This window comes from Chinchilla lanigera, unplaced genomic scaffold (genome assembly GCF_000276665.1).
Source record: "Chinchilla lanigera isolate Chin_1 unplaced genomic scaffold, ChiLan1.0 scaffold00118, whole genome shotgun sequence".
In the NCBI taxonomy this organism is placed as follows: domain Eukaryota; kingdom Metazoa; phylum Chordata; class Mammalia; order Rodentia; family Chinchillidae; genus Chinchilla; species Chinchilla lanigera.
In genome coordinates, this window is record NW_004955519.1 from 1576884 (window position 1) to 1585750 (window position 8867).

Sequence of the window (8867 nt, forward strand, 5' to 3'; positions counted from 1 at the left end):
AAATTCCTATGTGAGCCAGGCATGGTAGCACATGCCTGTAATCCCAGCACTCGGGAGGCTGAGGCAGGAGGATTGCTGTGAGTTTGAGACCAGTCTGGGCTGCATAGTGAGTTCAAGGCCAGCCTGAACTACATAGCAAGACCTGGTCTCAAAGCAAAATTTTTTTTTCTATGGAAACTACAATGAAAGTACAGCTGGGGATATAGCTCAGTGGCACATGTGCCTGCCTGGCAAGCACAAGGTCCTGAGTTTGATTTCTGGTACCAAAAAAAAAAAAAAAAAAAAAAAAGAAAATACAAATAAACCTCTACCACAGAAATAATCTTTGGTTCAATTATCACATATACGGCAGCTTTCACACATGGCAATAGCATGTTCCATGCAAGTCTCGCTTAAGCAGCATGTGTGCTTAGCTTTCCTTTCCTGTTATTTATTTATTTATTTATTTGGTACTGGGAATCAAACTCAGGACCTTGCACTTGCCAGGCAGGCGCTTGTGCCACTGAGCTATGTCTCCAGCTCCTTTCCTGTTTGGCAGGCCATACTTGTCATCTCTCTTTTCTTCACCTTTTGTCAGGAGCTTCCCATTATACTATACAATGTGAACTTTGCAGAAAAATGAAATATCAATAAAATAAATTAAAATATCAAATATATACTGATTGTTTAGAATAAACATCATTTTCTACAATAACTGTTTGCTTATTAAATCTAAAAATAACAGAAATAAATTCCTATGCAAACTGCAATGAAAATACAAACAAAATTCTACCACAAAAGTAATCTTTACTTCAGTGATTACACCTAAGGCAGTTTTCACACATGAGAACTGCATGTGCCATACACAGGTATCGCTTCCACTGACAGCGCATGTGTTTTGTTTTCCTGTCTTCTTTGGTAGGCCGTACTCCACATCTTGCTGGTCTTGTGATGCTGCACCTGTCTGTTCAGCGGTGTGCTCCAGAATTCTTTTGTGGAGTTCTTTGGGCAGATACATATTGTTCATCCTGTGTTGTAATTGATCATTTATCAATTCCAGACCCAGTCCTCTAAGAAAACTTCTCCATGATATTTTGTACTTGTTATTTTCTTTGTTTCTTCTGAAACTCTTTATGCCTGATATGTTTAGGATAGAGTGGAACACAACCACTGGCCAGTGCTTTGTGTTTTGAGTGTCATCATAGTTGCTGCATAACTCATCGACATCTACATCACCTTTCCTTGTGTTGTGAAATGTGACCATTTCTGGCTTCCTTTCTGTTTTTTTGTTTGTTTGTTTTTTGTTTTTTTGTTTTTTTGTCTTTTTTGAAACAGGGTCTTGCTATACAGTTCAGGCTGTCCTTGAGCTCACTTTTTAGTCCAGGCTGGTCTCGAACTCACAAGGATCCTCCTGCCTCAGCCTCCCCAGTGCTGGGATTACAGGCGTGCGCCACCACTCCTGGCCCCTGGCTTCGTTTCTGTTGAGAATTCACTATCAATTTTTTTTTTCTAGTTTTTTTGAGACATGATCTTGCTACGTAGTCAAGGCTAGCCTTGAACTCACTATGTAGCATAGCCTGATCTTGAACTCACAAGAGCCTCCTGCCTCAGCCTCCTAAGTGCTGGGATTAGGGGTGTACCTCACTATGCCTGGCTTCATTCACTGTCAGTCTTACCATCATGGAGTAATATTTACAATATCAATACTACTTTGTTTTTCTATGCCATATAGGAGGCCAATGTTATGTCTGAAATCCAAAGATTGTACTGTACATTTCTCTATTGTGAATTTGCAACTTTTGTGTGTGTATGTGTCGGGGGGAATTGAGCTCAGGACCTTGGGTTTGCCAAGCAGGCACTGTCCCGAATTTGCAACATTTTTCTCAGGAATTTCCACTTGTTCTTGTGAATAGTTCCTGTGCTGGTCAACTGAAGTTCTTTTAGCAAATGTAACATCAATGGATAACTTGTGAACGAACTGTTTTTCTTTTGTTTTATTTTGTTTTTGTCTTTTTGAGACAGGGTCTCCCTATGAGTTCAGGCTGGGCTTGAGCTCACTTTGTAGCCCAGGCTGGTCTCGAGTTCACACCGATCCTCCTACCTCAGCCTCCCGAGTGCTGGGATTATAGGCGTGCACCACCATGCCTGGCAGAACTGTTGAATGTGACATTTGGGTTATTTTTGAAACAGGTGCAACAAGTCTATTCATAACATCATATGGTTTATTACTGCATGAATAAAGACCTGGAATGAGTTTCAGGATAAATGTCTAAATTCAAGGTGTAAAATGTCTTTGCATCTACCAGACCATATACTTTTATACTGTAAGGGTACTTATAGAATAGCAGACTTGTAGGCATATTATAGTAAAAGTTCAAAATCAATTACAGGCCTGTGAGCACTGGTTGCTGCTGCCTGTCACATACCTAGCTTACTTAATTCAGCTACAAACCTTGACTGTCTGGTCTCAGATGTTACCCTCCAACATGACAGGTCAGGCTGACTGTGTTTCCTTTAATTAAGAAAATATAAGCCGGGCATGGTGGCACACGCCTGTAATTCCAGCACTCAGGAGGCTGAGGCAGGAGGATCGTTATGAGTTCAAGGCCAGCCTGGGCTACAAAATGAGCTCAAGTTCAGCCTGAATTGCATAGTGAGACCTTGTTTCAAAAAGACAAAAAAAGGAAAATATTCTCTGGCTCCAGCCTGCTTCAAGGCCGTCATGTTTGGGGAAAGACTGCCTGATCAAGGACACATATTAACTCTGCTCGCCCCGTACATACAGTCCTGTCCGACAATGTATGACACAATTCTTGTATTCTATGTAACCAATCGTGACCCATTATCAGTTTTTTGTTTTTTGGGCTTTGTTTTGGTACCAGGAATTGAACTCAGGACCTTGCACTTGCCAGGCAGGCGCTTGTACCGCTGAGCTATATCCCCAGCCCCCATTATCAGTTTTGTACTTCTCAGTTATAAATCATATTTAAACTGAACTCAAGCCTGACTCTGGGCCAATGATTTGAAAACTCAGTTTTCCTTGGTCCACCAATGTTATGAATAAAAGTCAGCCTTCTAGTTGGACATGGTGGTGCATTCCTGTAATCCCAGCACTCGGGAGGCTGAGGCAGGAGGATTTTTGCAAGTTTGAGACCAGCCTGGGCTACAAAGTGAGCTCAAGGCCAGCCTGAACTGCATAGTGAGACCCTGCCTCCTCCACCGCCCCCCCTAAAAAAGTCTGCCTTCTGAACTCCTTGGTGCAAGGAGTCTTCCGTTGGTTTCTTATTGGCAACAATCGGTATTTGGAAGGTTTACTTGGCATATATTGCCGAAAACTTCAACAGTAGATGATGCACGTCATTCATCGATTGCCACGTATTCAGACGCTGTATAAATTGCTTGACATTTCAAAACAAAGCTTTAAAAAATAAGTGAATAGCAGCCAAATAATTGGATATTTTTCTTTTTTCTTTCTTGGTGGGTCTTTTGCCATCAAAATGTAGGCAATTTTGAAAGAAACCAAATCCCTTAAGTGTCATTATTATTCTAAAAATCTCTTTATTTAATTTATTTATTTATTGAGACAGGGTCTCGCTATGCAGTTTAGGTTGGCCTTGAGCTCACTTTGTAGCCCAGGCTGCTCTTGAACTTGAAACAATCCTCCTGCCTCAGCCTCCTGAGTGCTGGAATTACAGGTGTGCACCACCATGCCCGGCTCTATTCTAAAAACCTCATAAATTCTTTTCGATTCTGATGATCAGAATGGTAAAGTCCTGCTGTAAAGGCTTTTAGTTCAGATAGTGAGGTGTCATGATAAATATATTTTTGAGTATTGCTACTAATGCACGTAGAATGTTTTACTTATATTTCATTATTAGTGTATTTCAAAACATCTTGTAGCATATTGTCTGTTACAATTTCCAACACTGAATCGCAGCCCTGGCATTCTGTCCAATAGGCCCCACTCCTGGCAAGAACCTAATAACATTTTCTGACCTAGTTCTAATGTTAAATTGTTCAGGTATACATGAGTATTTTGTAGCATTTTAACTAGTCAAATATTTATTTATTGATTGATTGATTGGTACCAGGAATCGAGCTCAGGACCTTGTGCTTGCCAGGCAGTCGATATGCCACTGAGCTGTATCCCTGGCCTCTCAAATATTTATTTAAAAACAAATATTTATTTACACTACTGTTTTCTTCCTCATCTGAATGAAGGTGTTCATTCTGCACTCTCTGTCATATATTTCTCCATCTCACGGTCACAACCAAAGTTGTAAAAGTGAATTTTCATTTTTCATGTGACATTGGTTTTTTTTGTTGTTGTTGTTGTTTTCCGGTACCGGGAATCAAGCTCACGACCTTGTGCTTGCCAGGCAGTCACTGTGCTGCTGAGCTAAATCCCCACCCCCATAACATTATTTTTTATTTATTTATTTTTGGTACCAGGAATTGAACTCAGGACCTTGCACTTGCCAGGCAGGCACTTATGCCACTGAGCTATATCCCCAGCCCTTATGTGACATTGTACTGAACTGGGGTACTTCTACAAGAAAAATCAGGGGCTGGGGATTTAACTCAGCGGCACAGCACCTGCCTGGCAAGCTCAAGGTTGTGAGTTCCATTCCCGGTAAGGGGGGGGGTGGTGGGAGAGAAAAATCAAAAGAAAACATTCAATAAAACAAATTAGCTGGGCGTGGTGGTTCATGCCTACTGTGATCTCAGCACTCAGGAGGCTGAGGCAGGAGCATTATCCTGTGCTCCACACCAGCCTGGGCTACATAGTAAGTTCAAGGCCGGCCTGAATTACATAGTGAGACCCTGTCTCAAAAACAAACAAACCAACCCAAGCTGGGCATCGTGGCGCATGCCTGTAATCCCAGTACTCTGGAGGCTGAGGCAGGAGGATCATTGTGAGTTCAAGGCCAGCCTAGGCTACAAAGTGAGCTCAAGGCCAGCCTGAACTGCATAGTGAGACCCTGTCTCAAAAAGACACAAAAACCCCCAACAAAACAAGCAAATGAAAAAAAAAAAAAAAACAAATAAATCAAAACCCAAATGTAACATGGAGTGTAATGTGGATAAAATTCACCTGTTGGCACTTTGACCCACGTGCATACCTTCTTGTTTGATGTATCAGTCGCTGAACGCAAAGATTCCTTCCTGTATTCCTCCAGCCCAGCTACTGAGTTGCACAACAGGCTACCATTATGCTAAAGTATATATTTTCATTAGAAAAGTGTGGGGCTGGGGATATAGGTCAGCAGTACAGCACCTGCCTGGCAAGTGCAAGGTCCTGAGTTCAATTCCTGGTTCCCCCCCCCCGCAAAAAGTATGGTAAGGGCATCTTTTAACACCCATGATGCCCCTAAACCAATCTAAAGTCCCCAAATCCAATTTTCAGGGAGTCAGGCAGCCAGGAAGGCCTTACCATGGGAATCTAGACATCCAGGAACCCTAAGACAAAGGACATGGTTTCTTGTAATAAATTGCAAGGAAAGGGGTGGGGGGAGCTGGTGCAGGAACCTAGCAAACAGAAGAGATTTACAAGAGGTAACCCATGACTGTGTGTACATTTTACTTGGATCCTAATTTAGAAAACACATTAAAAAAATAAGAAAACACATTGAAAGCTGGGTGTGGCGGTGCACGCCTGTGATTGCAGCACTTGAGAGGCCGAGGCAGAAGGATTGCCATGAGTTCAGGGACAGCTTGGGCTACGTAGTGAGTTTAAGGCCAGCCTGGACTATATAGCAAGACCCTGCCTCAAAACAAAACAAAATAAAACAAAACAACCCCACCACACACACTGAAAAGAGATTACAACATTTACAATCAGAAATTTGGACACTTGGCTGGGCGTGGTGGTGCACGCCTGTAATCCCAGCACTTGGTAGGCTGAGGCAGGAGGATCACTGCAAGTTCGAGACCAGCCTAGGTTACACAGTGAGCTCAAGGCCAGCCTGAACTGCATAGTGAGACCCTGTCTCAAAAAGACAAAAAAAAAAAAAAAAAAAAAAAAAAAAAAAAAAAAAAAAAGAAGAAGAAGAAGAGGAAAGAAATTTGGACACTAGAGTTAATGCAGTTGAGGAACAGGGAAATTATAAAAAGTTTTTGAATTGTGGTAAAGTACAAAATTTACCACTGTAATTATGTTTAAGCATGCGATTCAGTAATGTGAAGTACATTTACATTAATGTGCAGTCAAGTTCCAGGAGGCTTTTTGTCTGGCAAAGCTCAGTCTGTACTTAGGAGACAAGATGGCCCCGTACCCTCTACCTCGGCCCTGGCAGCCACTGTTTCTCTTTCTGGCACTGTGGGTCTCACTACTGTAAGTTCCTTATAGAAGTGGAATTGAAATAGATTAGGGTGTGGCAAAAACTGGCTAGGGAATTTGCAGAACAGTTCCCAAAGTCCTGGACATAAACTTCTCAATAGAACTCCAGCTGGTTCTTTTTTTCTTTTTTTTTTTTAAGACAAGGTCTTCCTATGTAGCCCAGGCTGTCCTTGAACTTGTGTCAATCCTTCTGCCAAAGTCTCCTGAGTGCTGAGATCACAGGTGTGCACCACCACACCTGGCATTCTTTGTTGTGTTGTTTCTTTCTTTCTTTCTTTTTTTTTTTTTTTGGTACCGGGAATCGAACTCATGACCTCAGATTTGCCAGGCAAGCACTTATGCCGATGAGCTATATCCCCGGCCCTCTGTCGTTTTATAACTGGCTTTTTAGTATAATCCCCTCAAGTCCCATTCATGATGTAGTATTGTCAATTTCCTTCCACTTTGGAGTCTGACAGTATGCCATGGTGTGTAATACTAAGGAATTTAATCCACCCCTTTAAATTAAATATGTAGGTTCGCTGCCTCTGGTCCTGAAAAAGAATTTTCAGGAGGTCTCAGTAGGGGCTGGGGATTTAGCTCAGTGGCACAGCACCTGCCTGGCAAGCGTGAGGTCTTGAGGTAGTGAGTTCATTCCCGGTACTGGGAAAAAAACAAACAAAATACAAAACAAAACAAAAACCAAACAAACGAAAAAAAGGAGGCCTCAATAAACGAGGAATGACAAGGATTTATTAGAGCCAGATATAGGACGCACTCAGGAGCGCAGGTGCTCAAAGAAATGAGGCAGGGTACAACTGGGAGCCGGAATCTCATGTGGTTTTGGAGGTGGAAATCTGTGGAATTTGATAATCTACAGTTTTAGTTTTAGACTCAGTCTTAGTCTTAGAGGCTATTCCTATGGCGAATGCCCAAAGGGGTCCATTTAAAGGTGAGAGACGACCATTTGCAAGTGAAAGGGAATGCGCAGATCCATTTGCAGCTGAAAGGGAGCTGCCCAGCTTTGCTGTTTTGGGGAAAGGGAAAAAAGCAATAAAGCAGCCTTGTGTTCGGAAGCTGCAGTTTTTCTTCACTTGATTTTAGCCGAAAGGCTGAGAAGCAATTGCAGTTTTTTCTTTAAAGTACAATTTTTAAAATTTTTAAATTTTGATTTCCTTCTCTCCTTTTTCTTTTCTTTTTTTTTTCTGGTCTTGTTGAGACAGGGTCTCACTATGCAGTTTAGAATGGACTTCAGCTCACCTTGTAGCCCAGGCTGGTCTCAATCTCCCAATGATCCTCCTGCCTCAGCCTCCCCTGAATGCTGGGATTACAGGCATGCACCACCATGCCTAGTTCCTTCTCTCCTTTCTATCTAACTTTATTTCTTCTGTTTTAGCTCAGGTGGACCCAGGATGTATTGGGGGTTTTCTCTTGTTTGTTTTTGCGGATAATGCTGGAGGTCAAACCCAGGGCCTTGAAGATATTAGGCAATGCTCTACCACTGACCTGTATTCCCAGCCTAGAACTGTTAATTTTTAAGTTGTGATAGTAGCATTATACAAGTGTATATCTATGTTTTTTGTTATTCTTTAAGGAAAAGGTTACTAACGTGTTAATATTTCAGTAAAGGCATTTAAAAGGCAGATAGGCACCCAGTTATGGGCTATAAAGTAACAAAGGATTTTTTACACTTAAAATATTATACAGACCTGCAGGACTTACTGAATAACTACCACACCCAGAAAATAATTAAATCTAAGGGATTAAATCCAATAATAGAGCTGGGGATATAGCTCAGTGGCATAAGCACCTGCCTTGTAAGCTCAAGGTCCTGAGTTTGACTTCTGATACAAAAAAAAAAAAATACTAAAAGATTTCTTGACAGGTGTGGAGGATCATCACGAGTTTGAGACCAGCCTGGGCTACAAAGTGAGCTCAAGCCCAACCTGAACTGCATAGCGAGACCCTGTCTCAAGAAGACCCCCCAAAAAGATTTGTTTCTTAAAGCCGGGGAGACCACATACAATATCTCTGAAAGCAAAACATTGAACTGTTTCATTCTCATTTTATTTCTTATTTTAATTTTTATTATTATTTGTTTTTTGAGACAAGGTCTCACGGTGTAGTTCAGGCTGGTTTACAACTCACTATGTGGCCCAGGCTGGTTTTGAAATTGAGGTGACCCTCCTGCCTCAGCCTCCCAAGTGCTAGTGATATAGTACCTCCAAATGATATAGGGGAAATAAATATAAAGCCCAACCTGCTAGATGTCAGATATGCTGAGTTCATGTTCTCCAAAATCAAAGAATGAATTCTAAGGAACAACAGAGGTTAAGAATAGGAAAACTGAAAAAAAAAAAAAAAAAAAAGAAAAGAATAGGAAAACTTTATTGAGAGAGACAGTTCTGGGGAGACAGAAGAGGACTCAAAAGTAGGTTGCCAATGAGCCTACTTCTTAAACGAAGTTTTATAGAGCTAAATCACGGGGTGGGTACAACGTGGATCAAAGATATGCTCAATAAGATTACAAGTATAGCTGCTGGGGCTGGGGATTTAGCTCAGCGGCAAA